General features: G+C 47.8%; 11 non-coding genes and 1 pseudogene across 11 annotated transcripts; all 12 read right to left on the bottom strand.

The window, feature by feature from the left end:
- Positions 1-297: 297 nt before the first annotated feature.
- LOC142254174 (U2 spliceosomal RNA) lies at positions 298-488 on the bottom strand. The gene has a single exon (XR_012727191.1). It is a non-coding gene; the product is annotated as a U2 spliceosomal RNA (small nuclear RNA).
- Positions 489-1,821: 1,333 nt separating this feature from the next.
- On the bottom strand, positions 1,822-2,012 carry LOC142254173 (U2 spliceosomal RNA). Its single transcript, XR_012727190.1, has one exon. It is a non-coding gene; the product is annotated as a U2 spliceosomal RNA (small nuclear RNA).
- A 1,333-nt stretch (positions 2,013-3,345) lies between these two features.
- Positions 3,346-3,543, bottom strand: LOC142253121 (U2 spliceosomal RNA). Its single transcript, XR_012726440.1, has one exon. It is a non-coding gene; the product is annotated as a U2 spliceosomal RNA (small nuclear RNA).
- Positions 3,544-5,424: 1,881 nt separating this feature from the next.
- On the bottom strand, positions 5,425-5,615 carry LOC142254172 (U2 spliceosomal RNA). Its single transcript, XR_012727189.1, has one exon. It is a non-coding gene; the product is annotated as a U2 spliceosomal RNA (small nuclear RNA).
- Positions 5,616-6,948: 1,333 nt separating this feature from the next.
- Positions 6,949-7,139, bottom strand: LOC142254171 (U2 spliceosomal RNA). The gene has a single exon (XR_012727188.1). It is a non-coding gene; the product is annotated as a U2 spliceosomal RNA (small nuclear RNA).
- A 1,333-nt stretch (positions 7,140-8,472) lies between these two features.
- LOC142254170 (U2 spliceosomal RNA) lies at positions 8,473-8,663 on the bottom strand. Its single transcript, XR_012727187.1, has one exon. It is a non-coding gene; the product is annotated as a U2 spliceosomal RNA (small nuclear RNA).
- Positions 8,664-9,996: 1,333 nt separating this feature from the next.
- LOC142253166 (U2 spliceosomal RNA) lies at positions 9,997-10,189 on the bottom strand. The gene has a single exon (XR_012726483.1). It is a non-coding gene; the product is annotated as a U2 spliceosomal RNA (small nuclear RNA).
- Positions 10,190-12,325: 2,136 nt separating this feature from the next.
- On the bottom strand, positions 12,326-12,516 carry LOC142253903 (U2 spliceosomal RNA). Its single transcript, XR_012726932.1, has one exon. It is a non-coding gene; the product is annotated as a U2 spliceosomal RNA (small nuclear RNA).
- A 1,333-nt stretch (positions 12,517-13,849) lies between these two features.
- On the bottom strand, positions 13,850-14,040 carry LOC142254168 (U2 spliceosomal RNA). The gene has a single exon (XR_012727185.1). It is a non-coding gene; the product is annotated as a U2 spliceosomal RNA (small nuclear RNA).
- A 1,333-nt stretch (positions 14,041-15,373) lies between these two features.
- On the bottom strand, positions 15,374-15,566 carry LOC142252979 (U2 spliceosomal RNA). The gene has a single exon (XR_012726325.1). It is a non-coding gene; the product is annotated as a U2 spliceosomal RNA (small nuclear RNA).
- A 2,338-nt stretch (positions 15,567-17,904) lies between these two features.
- On the bottom strand, positions 17,905-18,095 carry LOC142253399 (U2 spliceosomal RNA). Its single transcript, XR_012726686.1, has one exon. It is a non-coding gene; the product is annotated as a U2 spliceosomal RNA (small nuclear RNA).
- Positions 18,096-18,754: 659 nt separating this feature from the next.
- Positions 18,755-18,896, bottom strand: LOC142253706 (U2 spliceosomal RNA; annotated as a pseudogene).
- Between the last annotated feature and the right edge of the window lie 290 nt (positions 18,897-19,186).

Genomic DNA, 19,186 nt, shown 5'->3' with positions numbered 1-19,186 from the left:
ATCGCACCAGATGCCAATTCTAGATCTTATCACACCTGTGGTCACTGCAGCAGCATCAGCTGAATTCACTTTGTCCAAAAGGGATCTATTCCATTCAATTGCACATGATCTAGATTAGACTGACAACAAGATACTGCACGGGACATAGCAGAGTTGGTGAAGTTGAGTGGTGATGAGTTTGCTATTTGGATGAATAAAGCAAGTAAAAAGTGTGTTAGATAAAAATTCATTTCAATTCGCTAATCGGGCTAATATGAATCAGGTGAATCGAGTTCTGCTTTTGGAAACTGGGTTAAGAAGGGGTGCACCGTTCCTGGAGGTACTGCAATACCAGGTCAATGCGTGGAGTGGACAGAGCAAGCTCTTTTTCCATCTCCCTGTTCTAAAAATCCATTTAATATATGGTCCCCAGATAGGGGACGTATCAGATATTAAACTGATAAGAACAGATACTACACTTGATCTTAGCCAAAAGGCCGAGAAGCGATAACCAGAATTGGTTTGGGCCTCGAGTGGCACCCTGGCCTATGCCGGACACATCTTAGGGAGAGAGAGCGAGAGGGAGACAAACCCACGCCTACAGAAGACATTTTGTCACCCAAGCCAACCCTTGAAAAGGCTGCTTTGCAGAGCAAAAACAAGAAGAATGGTGCGTTTTGCAGCCGCCGCCCCCCACTGCAATGAATCTGAATAACTCCTCCTTTAGGGCGCAAGCAACTCCCCTCCCCCTTGCAGTCTTTCCAATTCACGATACAAAAAGACGGACAGGACAGGTTGCCTGACTTTCCGTCACTGCCACCCTTTGCCATCCTTACCCGTAGAAAGCCCTTTCATCATCCCCAAACCCTAATCTTTTCCCTTTCCTTCCCAGCCCCCAAACCCTGCCCTCTGTACCCTTCTCACCACCCGCATCCCTTCTCCTGTCATCCCCCTACCACCCGGGAAAAAAAGAGCTTGCGCCCTCCTTACACTAGCCCACCCTCCCACCCAAAGAACAACTTCTGCTGCGCAGCTTGTTTTCTAGGCAGCAGCGCTATTGTGATGTCAGCGGGGGCATTGTGACAAGCCGCCAGTGTTCCGTCTCTTCATGTTGTGCACAGTTCAAACGGAAAATACATCAACAGGCAGACTACAGAAAAGCTTACTATCAAAGGTTAGAGGGGGGCTTTCTCAGAGGGCTTTTTACAGTTTTTCTATTCCCAATTAGCCGTTTAAGTGTACTTATTGAAAGTAGTAATTCTTTCATAGGCCGCCCTTTCTTAGTATTTGACGTTCCTTATATTGCGGTATGAGGCTTCGCAGTAGGTTGCAAACATTCATCACCCATGACTGTCCCCAATTGAGCTCAGAAGCTCAATGTCTATCATGACCTCTCTTTTAGAATGTCCAAGAGCAAGCAAACTATTCCTCCAGGAGAGGGCGCCAACAGACTACTAAAGAGATCATCATTACTCAAAGAAAACCCCAAAAACCAATGCATGATAGGAATAAACAGGTAACTTTCTTTGGAGTGGAAGCGGAGAGATCGCACCAGATGCCAATTCTAGATCTTATCACACCTGTGGTCACTGCAGCAGCATCAGCTGAATTCACTTTGTCCAAAAGGGATCTATTCCATTCAATTGCACATGATCTAGATTAGACTGACAACAAGATACTGCACGGGACATAGCAGAGTTGGTGAAGTTGAGTGGTGATGAGTTTGCTATTTGGATGAATAAAGCAAGTAAAAAGTGTGTTAGATAAAAATTCATTTCAATTCGCTAATCGGGCTAATATGAATCAGGTGAATCGAGTTCTGCTTTTGGAAACTGGGTTAAGAAGGGGTGCACCGTTCCTGGAGGTACTGCAATACCAGGTCAATGCGTGGAGTGGACAGAGCAAGCTCTTTTTCCATCTCCCTGTTCTAAAAATCCATTTAATATATGGTCCCCAGATAGGGGACGTATCAGATATTAAACTGATAAGAACAGATACTACACTTGATCTTAGCCAAAAGGCCGAGAAGCGATAACCAGAATTGGTTTGGGCCTCGAGTGGCACCCTGGCCTATGCCGGACACATCTTAGGGAGAGAGAGCGAGAGGGAGACAAACCCACGCCTACAGAAGACATTTTGTCACCCAAGCCAACCCTTGAAAAGGCTGCTTTGCAGAGCAAAAACAAGAAGAATGGTGCGTTTTGCAGCCGCCGCCCCCCACTGCAATGAATCTGAATAACTCCTCCTTTAGGGCGCAAGCAACTCCCCTCCCCCTTGCAGTCTTTCCAATTCACGATACAAAAAGACGGACAGGACAGGTTGCCTGACTTTCCGTCACTGCCACCCTTTGCCATCCTTACCCGTAGAAAGCCCTTTCATCATCCCCAAACCCTAATCTTTTCCCTTTCCTTCCCAGCCCCCAAACCCTGCCCTCTGTACCCTTCTCACCACCCGCATCCCTTCTCCTGTCATCCCCCTACCACCCGGGAAAAAAAGAGCTTGCCCCCTCCTTACACTAGCCCACCCTCCCACCCAAAGAACAACTTCTGCTGCGCAGCTTGTTTTCTAGGCAGCAGCGCTATTGTGATGTCAGCGGGGGCATTGTGACAAGCCGCCAGTGTTCCGTCTCTTCATGTTGTGCACAGTTCAAACGGAAAATACATCAACAGGCAGACTACAGAAAAGCTTACTATCAAAGGTTAGAGGGGGGCTTTCTCAGAGGGCTTTTTACAGTTTTTCTATTCCCAATTAGCCGTTTAAGTGTACTTATTGAAAGTAGTAATTCTTTCATAGGCCGCCCTTTCTTAGTATTTGACGTTCCTTATATTGCGGTATGAGGCTTCGCAGTAGGTTGCAAACATTCATCACCCATGACTGTCCCCAATTGAGCTCAGAAGCTCAATGTCTATCATGACCTCTCTTTTAGAATGTCCAAGAGCAAGCAAACTATTCCTCCAGGAGAGGGCGCCAACAGACTACTAAAGAGATCATCATTACTCAAAGAAAACCCCAAAAACCAATGCATGATAGGAATAAACAGGTAACTTTCTTTGGAGTGGAAGCGGAGAGATCGCACCAGATGCCAATTCTAGATCTTATCACACCTGTGGTCACTGCAGCAGCATCAGCTGAATTCACTTTGTCCAAAAGGGATCTATTCCATTCAATTGCACATGATCTAGATTAGACTGACAACAAGATACTGCACGGGACATAGCAGAGTTGGTGAAGTTGAGTGGTGATGAGTTTGCTATTTGGATGAATAAAGCAAGTAAAAAGTGTGTTAGATAAAAATTCATTTCAATTCGCTAATCGGGCTAATATGAATCAGGTGAATCGAGTTCTGCTTTTGGAAACTGGGTTAAGAAGGGGTGCACCGTTCCTGGAGGTACTGCAATACCAGGTCAATGCGTGGAGTGGACAGAGCAAGCTCTTTTTCCATCTCCCTGTTCTAAAAATCCATTTAATATATGGTCCCCAGATAGGGGACGTATCAGATATTAAACTGATAAGAACAGATTTTTTGATTTAATGAAGCTTTCCAAAGCACCGCAAAAAATGCATGACCAAAGTCACACCAAAAACAGTGCAAAGGCTAGGATTCGTGTGGACCCCTCCGTGAGGAGAGGGTCCCCAAAAATCAACCCCGTCCCTCCGAGCCAGAAGGCCACAGCAAGGGTCAGGGATCTTCGGTGCTCCCCCAAGCCGAAGCCTGGTTGAGCCTTGTCGTTGCTCCCAGCGTCCACCCAGGCATCTTACCCAAGTGGAGTAGAGAGCTACTAGTTGTTGGTTTCGCAGCCAAAACTGCCCGGACCGTCAACCGGTGTTGGTTTCTCAGCCCAAGGCTAACCGGACCTCCAACCGGGTGTTGGTTTCTCAGCCGAAGCTGACCCGGACCTCCAACCGGGTGTTGGTTTCTCAGCCGAAGCTGACCCGGACCTCCAACCGGGTGTTGGTTTCTCAGCCGAAGCTGACCCGGACCTCCAACCGGGTGTTGGTTTCTCAGCCGAAGCTGACCCAGACCTCCAACCGGGTGTTGGTTTCTCAGCCCAAAGCTGAACGGACCTCCGACCTACTACACTTGATCTTAGCCAAAAGGCCGAGAAGCGATAACCAGAATTGGTTTGGGCCTCGAGTGGCACCCTGGCCTATGCCGGACACATCTTAGGGAGAGAGAGCGAGAGGGAGACAAACCCACGCCTACAGAAGACATTTTGTCACCCAAGCCAACCCTTGAAAAGGCTGCTTTGCAGAGCAAAAACAAGAAGAATGGTGCGTTTTGCAGCCGCCGCCCCCCCACTGCAATGAATCTGAATAACTCCTCCTTTAGGGCGCAAGCAACTCCCCTCCCCCTTGCAGTCTTTCCAATTCACGATACAAAAAGACGGACAGGACAGGTTGCCTGACTTTCCGTCACTGCCACCCTTTGCCATCCTTACCCGTAGAAAGCCCTTTCATCATCCCCAAACCCTAATCTTTTCCCTTTCCTTCCCAGCCCCCAAACCCTGCCCTCTGTACCCTTCTCACCACCCGCATCCCTTCTCCTGTCATCCCCCTACCACCCGGGAAAAAAAGAGCTTGCCCCCTCCTTACACTAGCCCACCCTCCCACCCAAAGAACAACTTCTGCTGCGCAGCTTGTTTTCTAGGCAGCAGCGCTATTGTGATGTCAGCGGGGGCATTGTGACAAGCCGCCAGTGTTCCGTCTCTTCATGTTGTGCACAGTTCAAACGGAAAATACATCAACAGGCAGACTACAGAAAAGCTTACTATCAAAGGTTAGAGGGGGGCTTTCTCAGAGGGCTTTTTACAGTTTTTCTATTCCCAATTAGCCGTTTAAGTGTACTTATTGAAAGTAGTAATTCTTTCATAGGCCGCCCTTTCTTAGTATTTGACGTTCCTTATATTGCGGTATGAGGCTTCGCAGTAGGTTGCAAACATTCATCACCCATGACTGTCCCCAATTGAGCTCAGAAGCTCAATGTCTATCATGACCTCTCTTTTAGAATGTCCAAGAGCAAGCAAACTATTCCTCCAGGAGAGGGCGCCAACAGACTACTAAAGAGATCATCATTACTCAAAGAAAACCCCAAAAACCAATGCATGATAGGAATAAACAGGTAACTTTCTTTGGAGTGGAAGCGGAGAGATCGCACCAGATGCCAATTCTAGATCTTATCACACCTGTGGTCACTGCAGCAGCATCAGCTGAATTCACTTTGTCCAAAAGGGATCTATTCCATTCAATTGCACATGATCTAGATTAGACTGACAACAAGATACTGCACGGGACATAGCAGAGTTGGTGAAGTTGAGTGGTGATGAGTTTGCTATTTGGATGAATAAAGCAAGTAAAAAGTGTGTTAGATAAAAATTCATTTCAATTCGCTAATCGGGCTAATATGAATCAGGTGAATCGAGTTCTGCTTTTGGAAACTGGGTTAAGAAGGGGTGCACCGTTCCTGGAGGTACTGCAATACCAGGTCAATGCGTGGAGTGGACAGAGCAAGCTCTTTTTCCATCTCCCTGTTCTAAAAATCCATTTAATATATGGTCCCCAGATAGGGGACGTATCAGATATTAAACTGATAAGAACAGATACTACACTTGATCTTAGCCAAAAGGCCGAGAAGCGATAACCAGAATTGGTTTGGGCCTCGAGTGGCACCCTGGCCTATGCCGGACACATCTTAGGGAGAGAGAGCGAGAGGGAGACAAACCCACGCCTACAGAAGACATTTTGTCACCCAAGCCAACCCTTGAAAAGGCTGCTTTGCAGAGCAAAAACAAGAAGAATGGTGCGTTTTGCAGCCGCCGCCCCCCACTGCAATGAATCTGAATAACTCCTCCTTTAGGGCGCAAGCAACTCCCCTCCCCCTTGCAGTCTTTCCAATTCACGATACAAAAAGACGGACAGGACAGGTTGCCTGACTTTCCGTCACTGCCACCCTTTGCCATCCTTACCCGTAGAAAGCCCTTTCATCATCCCCAAACCCTAATCTTTTCCCTTTCCTTCCCAGCCCCCAAACCCTGCCCTCTGTACCCTTCTCACCACCCGCATCCCTTCTCCTGTCATCCCCCTACCACCCGGGAAAAAAAGAGCTTGCCCCCTCCTTACACTAGCCCACCCTCCCACCCAAAGAACAACTTCTGCTGCGCAGCTTGTTTTCTAGGCAGCAGCGCTATTGTGATGTCAGCGGGGGCATTGTGACAAGCCGCCAGTGTTCCGTCTCTTCATGTTGTGCACAGTTCAAACGGAAAATACATCAACAGGCAGACTACAGAAAAGCTTACTATCAAAGGTTAGAGGGGGGCTTTCTCAGAGGGCTTTTTACAGTTTTTCTATTCCCAATTAGCCGTTTAAGTGTACTTATTGAAAGTAGTAATTCTTTCATAGGCCGCCCTTTCTTAGTATTTGACGTTCCTTATATTGCGGTATGAGGCTTCGCAGTAGGTTGCAAACATTCATCACCCATGACTGTCCCCAATTGAGCTCAGAAGCTCAATGTCTATCATGACCTCTCTTTTAGAATGTCCAAGAGCAAGCAAACTATTCCTCCAGGAGAGGGCGCCAACAGACTACTAAAGAGATCATCATTACTCAAAGAAAACCCCAAAAACCAATGCATGATAGGAATAAACAGGTAACTTTCTTTGGAGTGGAAGCGGAGAGATCGCACCAGATGCCAATTCTAGATCTTATCACACCTGTGGTCACTGCAGCAGCATCAGCTGAATTCACTTTGTCCAAAAGGGATCTATTCCATTCAATTGCACATGATCTAGATTAGACTGACAACAAGATACTGCACGGGACATAGCAGAGTTGGTGAAGTTGAGTGGTGATGAGTTTGCTATTTGGATGAATAAAGCAAGTAAAAAGTGTGTTAGATAAAAATTCATTTCAATTCGCTAATCGGGCTAATATGAATCAGGTGAATCGAGTTCTGCTTTTGGAAACTGGGTTAAGAAGGGGTGCACCGTTCCTGGAGGTACTGCAATACCAGGTCAATGCGTGGAGTGGACAGAGCAAGCTCTTTTTCCATCTCCCTGTTCTAAAAATCCATTTAATATATGGTCCCCAGATAGGGGACGTATCAGATATTAAACTGATAAGAACAGATACTACACTTGATCTTAGCCAAAAGGCCGAGAAGCGATAACCAGAATTGGTTTGGGCCTCGAGTGGCACCCTGGCCTATGCCGGACACATCATAGGGAGAGAGAGCGAGAGGGAGACAAACCCACGCCTACAGAAGACATTTTGTCACCCAAGCCAACCCTTGAAAAGGCTGCTTTGCAGAGCAAAAACAAGAAGAATGGTGCGTTTTGCAGCCGCCGCCCCCCACTGCAATGAATCTGAATAACTCCTCCTTTAGGGCGCAAGCAACTCCCCTCCCCCTTGCAGTCTTTCCAATTCACGATACAAAAAGACGGACAGGACAGGTTGCCTGACTTTCCGTCACTGCCACCCTTTGCCATCCTTACCCGTAGAAAGCCCTTTCATCATCCCCAAACCCTAATCTTTTCCCTTTCCTTCCCAGCCCCCAAACCCTGCCCTCTGTACCCTTCTCACCACCCGCATCCCTTCTCCTGTCATCCCCCTACCACCCGGGAAAAAAAGAGCTTGCCCCCTCCTTACACTAGCCCACCCTCCCACCCAAAGAACAACTTCTGCTGCGCAGCTTGTTTTCTAGGCAGCAGCGCTATTGTGATGTCAGCGGGGGCATTGTGACAAGCCGCCAGTGTTCCGTCTCTTCATGTTGTGCACAGTTCAAACGGAAAATACATCAACAGGCAGACTACAGAAAAGCTTACTATCAAAGGTTAGAGGGGGGCTTTCTCAGAGGGCTTTTTACAGTTTTTCTATTCCCAATTAGCCGTTTAAGTGTACTTATTGAAAGTAGTAATTCTTTCATAGGCCGCCCTTTCTTAGTATTTGACGTTCCTTATATTGCGGTATGAGGCTTCGCAGTAGGTTGCAAACATTCATCACCCATGACTGTCCCCAATTGAGCTCAGAAGCTCAATGTCTATCATGACCTCTCTTTTAGAATGTCCAAGAGCAAGCAAACTATTCCTCCAGGAGAGGGCGCCAACAGACTACTAAAGAGATCATCATTACTCAAAGAAAACCCCAAAAACCAATGCATGATAGGAATAAACAGGTAACTTTCTTTGGAGTGGAAGCGGAGAGATCGCACCAGATGCCAATTCTAGATCTTATCACACCTGTGGTCACTGCAGCAGCATCAGCTGAATTCACTTTGTCCAAAAGGGATCTATTCCATTCAATTGCACATGATCTAGATTAGACTGACAACAAGATACTGCACGGGACATAGCAGAGTTGGTGAAGTTGAGTGGTGATGAGTTTGCTATTTGGATGAATAAAGCAAGTAAAAAGTGTGTTAGATAAAAATTCATTTCAATTCGCTAATCGGGCTAATATGAATCAGGTGAATCGAGTTCTGCTTTTGGAAACTGGGTTAAGAAGGGGTGCACCGTTCCTGGAGGTACTGCAATACCAGGTCAATGCGTGGAGTGGACAGAGCAAGCTCTTTTTCCATCTCCCTGTTCTAAAAATCCATTTAATATATGGTCCCCAGATAGGGGACGTATCAGATATTAAACTGATAAGAACAGATACTACACTTGATCTTAGCCAAAAGGCCGAGAAGCGATAACCAGAATTGGTTTGGGCCTCGAGTGGCACCCTGGCCTATGCCGGACACATCTTAGGGAGAGAGAGCGAGAGGGAGACAAACCCACGCCTACAGAAGACATTTTGTCACCCAAGCCAACCCTTGAAAAGGCTGCTTTGCAGAGCAAAAACAAGAAGAATGGTGCGTTTTGCAGCCGCCGCCCCCCACTGCAATGAATCTGAATAACTCCTCCTTTAGGGCGCAAGCAACTCCCCTCCCCCTTGCAGTCTTTCCAATTCACGATACAAAAAGACGGACAGGACAGGTTGCCTGACTTTCCGTCACTGCCACCCTTTGCCATCCTTACCCGTAGAAAGCCCTTTCATCATCCCCAAACCCTAATCTTTTCCCTTTCCTTCCCAGCCCCCAAACCCTGCCCTCTGTACCCTTCTCACCACCCGCATCCCTTCTCCTGTCATCCCCCTACCACCCGGGAAAAAAAGAGCTTGCCCCCTCCTTACACTAGCCCACCCTCCCACCCAAAGAACAACTTCTGCTGCGCAGCTTGTTTTCTAGGCAGCAGCGCTATTGTGATGTCAGCGGGGGCATTGTGACAAGCCGCCAGTGTTCCGTCTCTTCATGTTGTGCACAGTTCAAACGGAAAATACATCAACAGGCAGACTACAGAAAAGCTTACTATCAAAGGTTAGAGGGGGGCTTTCTCAGAGGGCTTTTTACAGTTTTTCTATTCCCAATTAGCCGTTTAAGTGTACTTATTGAAAGTAGTAATTCTTTCATAGGCCGCCCTTTCTTAGTATTTGACGTTCCTTATATTGCGGTATGAGGCTTCGCAGTAGGTTGCAAACATTCATCACCCATGACTGTCCCCAATTGAGCTCAGAAGCTCAATGTCTATCATGACCTCTCTTTTAGAATGTCCAAGAGCAAGCAAACTATTCCTCCAGGAGAGGGCGCCAACAGACTACTAAAGAGATCATCATTACTCAAAGAAAACCCCAAAAACCAATGCATGATAGGAATAAACAGGTAACTTTCTTTGGAGTGGAAGCGGAGAGATCGCACCAGATGCCAATTCTAGATCTTATCACACCTGTGGTCACTGCAGCAGCATCAGCTGAATTCACTTTGTCCAAAAGGGATCTATTCCATTCAATTGCACATGATCTAGATTAGACTGACAACAAGATACTGCACGGGACATAGCAGAGTTGGTGAAGTTGAGTGGTGATGAGTTTGCTATTTGGATGAATAAAGCAAGTAAAAAGTGTGTTAGATAAAAATTCATTTCAATTCGCTAATCGGGCTAATATGAATCAGGTGAATCGAGTTCTGCTTTTGGAAACTGGGTTAAGAAGGGGTGCACCGTTCCTGGAGGTACTGCAATACCAGGTCAATGCGTGGAGTGGACAGAGCAAGCTCTTTTTCCATCTCCCTGTTCTAAAAATCCATTTAATATATGGTCCCCAGATAGGGGACGTATCAGATATTAAACTGATAAGAACAGATTTTGATTTAATGAAGCTTTCCAAAGCACCACAAAAAAATGCATGACCGAAGTCACACCAAAAACAGTGCAAAGGCTAGGATTCGTGTGGACCCCACCGTGAGGAGAGGGTCCCCAAAAATCAACCCCGTCCCTCCGAGCCAGAAGGCCACAGCAAGGGTCAGGGATCTTCGGTGCTCCCCCAAGCCGAAGCCTGGTTGAGCCTTGTCGTTGCTCCCAGCGTCCACCCAGGCATCTTACCCAAGTGGAGTAGAGAGCTACTAGTTGTTGGTTTCGCAGCCGAAACTGCCCGGACCGTCAACCGGTGTTGGTTTCTCAGCCCAAGGCTAACCGGACCTCCAACCGGGTGTTGGTTTCTCAGCCGAAGCTGACCCAGACCTCCAACCGGGTGTTGGTTTCTCAGCCGAAGCTGACCCGGACCTCCAACCGGGTGTTAGTTTCTCAGCCCAAGACTGACCAGACCTCCGACTGGGATTATAAAAATTTCCCTTCCTAGCCAGAAGGCCGGGATAGGGTAATATGCTCAAAAAGTATGAAAAGGCAAGGTACGGTGTGCTACAGAGCCCAAGACTTGCCGGGGTCCCAAGCCAGCAAGCTCAGACTCACTCCAGGGTCGTCAGTCCTGGGGCACGTTGTACCATAGCCCCCCACCCTTACTCAGTCTAATAGCCTCGATCCTGGTAGGGCCATGTTTTCCTCTAGATGAATATACTATCCACCCAGAGTACTAGCAAGCACAACCTTCCAGTGTGCATTGTATCATTGTACTAAGGTGGCCTGGAGCTTAAACCACCTCTTCGAACAACACTACACTTGATCTTAGCCAAAAGGCCGAGAAGCGATAACCAGAATTGGTTTGGGCCTCGAGTGGCACCCTGGCCTATGCCGGACACATCTTAGGGAGAGAGAGCGAGAGGGAGACAAACCCACGCCTACAGAAGACATTTTGTCACCCAAGCCAACCCTTGAAAAGGCTGCTTTGCAGAGCAAAAACAAGAAGAATGGTGCGTTTTGCAGCCGCCGCCCCCCACTGCAATGAATCTGAATAACTCCTCCTTTAGGGCGCAAGCAACTCCCCTCCCCCTTGCAGTCTTTCCAATTCACGATACAAAAAGACGGACAGGACAGGTTGCCTGACTTTCCGTCACTGCCACCCTTTGCCATCCTTACCCGTAGAAAGCCCTTTCATCATCCCCAAACCCTAATCTTTTCCCTTTCCTTCCCAGCCCCCAAACCCTGCCCTCTGTACCCTTCTCACCACCCGCATCCCTTCTCCTGTCATCCCCCTACCACCCGGGAAAAAAAGAGCTTGCCCCCTCCTTACACTAGCCCACCCTCCCACCCAAAGAACAACTTCTGCTGCGCAGCTTGTTTTCTAGGCAGCAGCGCTATTGTGATGTCAGCGGGGGCATTGTGACAAGCCGCCAGTGTTCCGTCTCTTCATGTTGTGCACAGTTCAAACGGAAAATACATCAACAGGCAGACTACAGAAAAGCTTACTATCAAAGGTTAGAGGGGGGCTTTCTCAGAGGGCTTTTTACAGTTTTTCTATTCCCAATTAGCCGTTTAAGTGTACTTATTGAAAGTAGTAATTCTTTCATAGGCCGCCCTTTCTTAGTATTTGACGTTCCTTATATTGCGGTATGAGGCTTCGCAGTAGGTTGCAAACATTCATCACCCATGACTGTCCCCAATTGAGCTCAGAAGCTCAATGTCTATCATGACCTCTCTTTTAGAATGTCCAAGAGCAAGCAAACTATTCCTCCAGGAGAGGGCGCCAACAGACTACTAAAGAGATCATCATTACTCAAAGAAAACCCCAAAAACCAATGCATGATAGGAATAAACAGGTAACTTTCTTTGGAGTGGAAGCGGAGAGATCGCACCAGATGCCAATTCTAGATCTTATCACACCTGTGGTCACTGCAGCAGCATCAGCTGAATTCACTTTGTCCAAAAGGGATCTATTCCATTCAATTGCACATGATCTAGATTAGACTGACAACAAGATACTGCACGGGACATAGCAGAGTTGGTGAAGTTGATTGGTGATGAGTTTGCTATTTGGATGAATAAAGCAAGTAAAAAGTGTGTTAGATAAAAAATTCATTTCAATTCGCTAATCGGGCTAATATGAATCAGGTGAATCGAGTTCTGCTTTTGGAAACTGGGTTAAGAAGGGGTGCACTGTTCCTGGAGGTACTGCAATACCAGGTCAATGCGTGGAGTGGACAGAGCAAGCTCTTTTTCCATCTCCCTGTTCTAAAAATCCATTTAATATATGGTCCCCAGATAGGGGACGTATCAGATATTAAACTGATAAGAACAGATACTACACTTGATCTTAGCCAAAAGGCCGAGAAGCGATAACCAGAATTGGTTTGGGCCTCGAGTGGCACCCTGGCCTATGCCGGACACATCTTAGGGAGAGAGAGCGAGAGGGAGACAAACCCACGCCTACAGAAGACATTTTGTCACCCAAGCCAACCCTTGAAAAGGCTGCTTTGCAGAGCAAAAACAAGAAGAATGGTGCGTTTTGCAGCCGCCGCCCCCCACTGCAATGAATCTGAATAACTCCTCCTTTAGGGCGCAAGCAACTCCCCTCCCCCTTGCAGTCTTTCCAATTCACGATACAAAAAGACGGACAGGACAGGTTGCCTGACTTTCCGTCACTGCCACCCTTTGCCATCCTTACCCGTAGAAAGCCCTTTCATCATCCCCAAACCCTAATCTTTTCCCTTTCCTTCCCAGCCCCCAAACCCTGCCCTCTGTACCCTTCTCACCACCCGCATCCCTTCTCCTGTCATCCCCCTACCACCCGGGAAAAAAAGAGCTTGCCCCCTCCTTACACTAGCCCACCCTCCCACCCAAAGAACAACTTCTGCTGCGCAGCTTGTTTTCTAGGCAGCAGCGCTATTGTGATGTCAGCGGGGGCATTGTGACAAGCCGCCAGTGTTCTGTCTCTTCATGTTGTGCACAGTTCAAACGGAAAATACATCAACAGGCAGACTACAGAAAAGCTTACTATCAAAGGTTAGAGGGGGGCTTTCTCAGAGGGCTTTTTACAGTTTTTCTATTCCCAATTAGCCGTTTAAGTGTACTTATTGAAAGTAGTAATTCTTTCATAGGCCGCCCTTTCTTAGTATTTGACGTTCCTTATATTGCGGTATGAGGCTTCGCAGTAGGTTGCAAACATTCATCACCCATGACTGTCCCCAATTGAGCTCAGAAGCTCAATGTCTATCATGACCTCTCTTTTAGAATGTCCAAGAGCAAGCAAACTATTCCTCCAGGAGAGGGCGCCAACAGACTACTAAAGAGATCATCATTACTCAAAGAAAACCCCAAAAACCAATGCATGATAGGAATAAACAGGTAACTTTCTTTGGAGTGGAAGCGGAGAGATCGCACCAGATGCCAATTCTAGATCTTATCACACCTGTGGTCACTGCAGCAGCATCAGCTGAATTCACTTTGTCCAAAAGGGATCTATTCCATTCAATTGCACATGATCTAGATTAGACTGACAACAAGATACTGCACGGGACATAGCAGAGTTGGTGAAGTTGAGTGGTGATGAGTTTGCTATTTGGATGAATAAAGCAAGTAAAAAGTGTGTTAGATAAAAATTCATTTCAATTCGCTAATCGGGCTAATATGAATCAGGTGAATCGAGTTCTGCTTTTGGAAACTGGGTTAAGAAGGGGTGCACCGTTCCTGGAGGTACTGCAATACCAGGTCAATGCGTGGAGTGGACAGAGCAAGCTCTTTTTCCATCTCCCTGTTCTAAAAATCCATTTAATATATGGTCCCCAGATAGGGGACGTATCAGATATTAAACTGATAAGAACAGATACTACACTTGATCTTAGCCAAAAGGCCGAGAAGCGATAACCAGAATTGGTTTGGGCCTCGAGTGGCACCCTGGCCTATGCCGGACACATCTTAGGGAGAGAGAGCGAGAGGGAGACAAACCCACGCCTACAGAAGACATTTTGTCACCCAAGCCAACCCTTGAAAAGGCTGCTTTGCAGAGCAAAAACAAGAAGAATGGTGCGTTTTGCAGCCGCCGCCCCCCACTGCAATGAATCTGAATAACTCCTCCTTTAGGGCGCAAGCAACTCCCCTCCCCCTTGCAGTCTTTCCAATTCACGATACAAAAAGACGGACAGGACAGGTTGCCTGACTTTCCGTCACTGCCACCCTTTGCCATCCTTACCCGTAGAAAGCCCTTTCATCATCCCCAAACCCTAATCTTTTCCCTTTCCTTCCCAGCCCCCAAACCCTGCCCTCTGTACCCTTCTCACCACCCGCATCCCTTCTCCTGTCATCCCCCTACCACCCGGGAAAAAAAGAGCTTGCCCCCTCCTTACACTAGCCCACCCTCCCACCCAAAGAACAACTTCTGCTGCGCAGCTTGTTTTCTAGGCAGCAGCGCTATTGTGATGTCAGCGGGGGCATTGTGACAAGCCGCCAGTGTTCCGTCTCTTCATGTTGTGCACAGTTCAAACGGAAAATACATCAACAGGCAGACTACAGAAAAGCTTACTATCAAAGGTTAGAGGGGGGCTTTCTCAGAGGGCTTTTTACAGTTTTTCTATTCCCAATTAGCCGTTTAAGTGTACTTATTGAAAGTAGTAATTCTTTCATAGGCCGCCCTTTCTTAGTATTTGACGTTCCTTATATTGCGGTATGAGGCTTCGCAGTAGGTTGCAAACATTCATCACCCATGACTGTCCCCAATTGAGCTCAGAAGCTCAATGTCTATCATGACCTCTCTTTTAGAATGTCCAAGAGCAAGCAAACTATTCCTCCAGGAGAGGGCGCCAACAGACTACTAAAGAGATCATCATTACTCAAAGAAAACCCCAAAAACCAATGCATGATAGGAATAAACAGGTAACTTTCTTTGGAGTGGAAGCGGAGAGATCGCACCAGATGCCAATTCTAGATCTTATCACACCTGTGGTCACTGCAGCAGCATCAGCTGAATTCACTTTGTCCAAAAGGGATCTATTCCATTCAATTGCACATGATCTAGATTAGACTGACAACAAGATACTGCACGGGACATAGCAGAGTTGGTGAAGTTGAGTGGTGATGAGTTTGCTATTTGGATGAATAAAGCAAGTAAAAAGTGTGTTAGATAAAAATTCATTTCAATTCGCTAATCGGGCTAATATGAATCAGGTGAATCGAGTTCTGCTTTTGGAAACTGGGTTAAGAAGGGGTGCACCGTTCCTGGAGGTACTGCAATACCAGGTCAATGCGTGGAGTGGACAGAGCAAGCTCTTTTTCCATCTCCCTGTTCTAAAAATCCATTTAATATATGGTCCCCAGATAGGGGACGTATCAGATATTAAACTGATAAGAACAGATTTTTGATTTAATGAAGCTTTCCAAAGCACCACAAAAAATGCATGACCGAAGTCACACCAAAAACAGTGCAAAGGCTAGGATTCGTGTGGACCCCACCGTGAGGAGAGGGTCCCCAAAAATCAACCCCGTCCCTCCGAGCCAGAAGGCCACAGCAAGGGTCAGGGATCTTCGGTGCTCCCCCAAGCCGAAGCCTGGTTGAGCCTTGTCGTTGCTCCCAGCGTCCACCCAGGCATCTTACCCAAGTGGAGTAGAGAGCTACTAGTTGTTGGTTTCGCAGCCGAAACTGCCCGGACCGTCAACCGGTGTTGGTTTCTCAGCCCAAGGCTAACCGGACCTCCAACCGGGTGTTGGTTTCTCAGCCGAAGCTGACCCAGACCTCCAACCGGGTGTTGGTTTCTCAGCCGAAGCTGACCCGGACCTCCAACCGGGTGTTAGTTTCTCAGCCCAAAGCTGACCAGACCTCCGACCGGGATTATAAAAATTTCCCTTCTTAGCCAGAAGGCCGGGATAGGGTAATATGCTCAAAAAGTATGAAAAGGCAAGGTACGGTGTGCTACAGAGCCCAAGGCTTGCCGGGGTCCCAAGCCAGCAAGCTCAGACTCACTCCAGGGTCGTCAGTCCTGGGGCACGTTGTACCATAGCCCCCCACCCTTACTCAGTCTAATAGCCTCGATCCTGGTAGGGCCATGTTTTCCACTAGATGAATATACTATACATCAAGAGTACTGATAAGAACAGATGAGATTTCATCCGCAATTTTCAGAATCAAGGTAGCCCCGAAGGCCAGCAGGCCACCACACAAAAGCGCAGTGCCTGGGTGATCGCCTCCCGAGCCCAGGAACCACCAGCCACAAAGGGACGTAAGCACCAAAAGGCGCAACAATCCCCGAGGCCGGCGGTTGTGCAAGCCCGGGCCCCTCCCAGCCAAGACCAAGGCAAACCCAATGAAGGGACTACACTTGATCTTAGCCAAAAGGCCGAGAAGCGATAACCAGAATTGGTTTGGGCCTCGAGTGGCACCCTGGCCTATGCCGGACACATCTTAGGGAGAGAGAGCGAGAGGGAGACAAACCCACGCCTACAGAAGACATTTTGTCACCCAAGCCAACCCTTGAAAAGGCTGCTTTGCAGAGCAAAAACAAGAAGAATGGTGCGTTTTGCAGCCGCCGCCCCCCACTGCAATGAATCTGAATAACTCCTCCTTTAGGGCGCAAGCAACTCCCCTCCCCCTTGCAGTCTTTCCAATTCACGATACAAAAAGACGGACAGGACAGGTTGCCTGACTTTCCGTCACTGCCACCCTTTGCCATCCTTACCCGTAGAAAGCCCTTTCATCATCCCCAAACCCTAATCTTTTCCCTTTCCTTCCCAGCCCCCAAACCCTGCCCTCTGTACCCTTCTCACCACCCGCATCCCTTCTCCTGTCATCCCCCTACCACCCGGGAAAAAAAGAGCTTGCCCCCTCCTTACACTAGCCCACCCTCCCACCCAAAGAACAACTTCTGCTGCGCAGCTTGTTTTCTAGGCAGCAGCGCTATTGTGATGTCAGCGGGGGCATTGTGACAAGCCGCCAGTGTTCCGTCTCTTCATGTTGTGCACAGTTCAAACGGAAAATACATCAACAGGCAGACTACAGAAAAACTTACTATCAAAGGTTAGAGGGGGGCTTTCTCAGAGGGCTTTTTACAGTTTTTCTATTCCCAATTAGCCGTTTAAGTGTACTTATTGAAAGTAGTAATTCTTTCATAGGCCGCCCTTTCTTAGTATTTGACGTTCCTTATATTGCGGTATGAGGCTTTGCAGCAGGTTGCAAACATTCATCACCCATGACTGTCCCCAATTGAGCTCAGAAGCTCAATGTCTATCATGACCTCTCTTTTAGAATGTCCAAGAGCAAGCAAACTATTCCTCCAGGAGAGGGCGCCAACAGACTACTAAAGAGATCATCATTACTCAAAGAAAACCCCAAAAACCAATGCATGATAGGAATAAACAGGTAACTTTCTTTGGAGTGGAAGCGGAGAGATCGCACCAGATGCCAATTCTAGATCTTATCACACCTGTGGTCACTGCAGCAGCAGGTGAATCCACTTTGTCCAAAAGGGATCTATTCCATTCAATTGCAAATGATCTAGATAAGACAGAGAACTGCAGCACGGGACATAGCCGAGTTGGTCAGGTTGAGTGGTGATGAGTTTGCTATTTGGATGAATAAAGAAAGTCAAAAGTGTGAAAGATAAAAAACAAAAGGAGGAAGTGTGAAAAGTGAATGGGCCAAATTGAGGTGCATATGAAGACGTATGCTTTCTTCCAATTCATTAAACCGGGCTAATATGAATCAGGTGAATTGAGTTCTGCTTTTGGAAACTGGGTTAAGAAGGGGTGCACCGGTCCTGGAGGTACTGCAATACCAGGTCAATGCGTGGAGTGGACAGAGCAAGCTCTTTTTCCATCTCCCTGTTCTAAAAATCCATTTAATATATGGTCCCCAGATAGGGGATGTATCAGATATTAAACTGATAAGAACAGATTTTTATTTAATGAAGCTTTCCAAAGCACCGCAAAAATGCATGACCGAAGTCACACCAAAAACAGTGCAAAGGCTAGGATTCGTGTGGACCCCTCCGTGAGAAGAGGATCCCCAAAAATCAACCCCGTCCCTCCGAGCCAGAAGGCCACAGCGAGGGTCAGGGATCTTCGGTGCTCCCCCAAGCCGAAGCCTGGTTGAGCCTTGTTGTTGCTCCCAGCGTCCACCGAGGCATCTTACCCAAGTGGAGTAGGGAGCTACTAGTCGTTGGTTTCGCAGCCGAGACTGCCCGGACCGTCAACCGGTGTTGGTTTCTCAGCCCAAGGCTGACCGGACCTCCAACCGGGTGTTGGTTTCTCAGCCCAAGGCTGACCGGACCTCCAACCGGGTGTTGGTTTCTCAGCCCAAGGCTAACCGGACCTCCAACCGGGTGTTGGTTTCTCAGCCCAAAGCTGACCGGACCTCCGACCGGGATTATAAAAATTTCCCTTCTTAGCCAGAAGGCCGGGATAGGGCAATATGCTTGGAAAGTATGAATAGGCAAGGCGCGGCGTGCGTCAGAGTCTGAGGCTTACCAGGGTCCCAACCTAGCAAGTTCAGACTCCCTCCAGGGTGTCCATTCCTGGGGCACATTGCACCATAACCCCCACACTTACTCAGTCTAATAGCCTCGATCCTGGTAGGGCCATGGTTTCCTCTAGATGGATATACTATCCTCCCAAAGTACTAACAAGCGCAACCTTCCAGTGTGCATTGCATCATTGTACTAAGGTGGCCGGAGCCTTAAACCACCTTTTCGAACGATACTACACTTGATCTTAGCCAAAAGGCCGAGAAGCGATAACCAGAATTGGTTTGGGCCTCGAGTGGCACCCTGGCCTATGCCGGACACATCTTAGGGAGAGAGAGCGAGAGGGAGACAAACCCACGCCTACAGAAGACATTTTGTCACCCAAGCCAACCCTTGAAAAGGCTGCTTTGCAGAGCAAAAACAAGAAGAATGGTGCGTTTTGCAGCCGCCGCCCCCCACTGCAATGAATCTGAATAACTCCTCCTTTAGGGCGCAAGCAACTCCCCTCCCCCTTGCAGTCTTTCCAATTCACGATACAAAAAGACGGACAGGACAGGTTGC

Source organism: Anomaloglossus baeobatrachus, chromosome 9 (assembly GCF_048569485.1).
Source record: "Anomaloglossus baeobatrachus isolate aAnoBae1 chromosome 9, aAnoBae1.hap1, whole genome shotgun sequence".
Classification (NCBI taxonomy): domain Eukaryota; kingdom Metazoa; phylum Chordata; class Amphibia; order Anura; family Aromobatidae; genus Anomaloglossus; species Anomaloglossus baeobatrachus.
The sequence above is the reverse complement of the archived record's forward strand: the minus strand, read 5'-3'. Positions and strand labels throughout refer to the sequence as shown.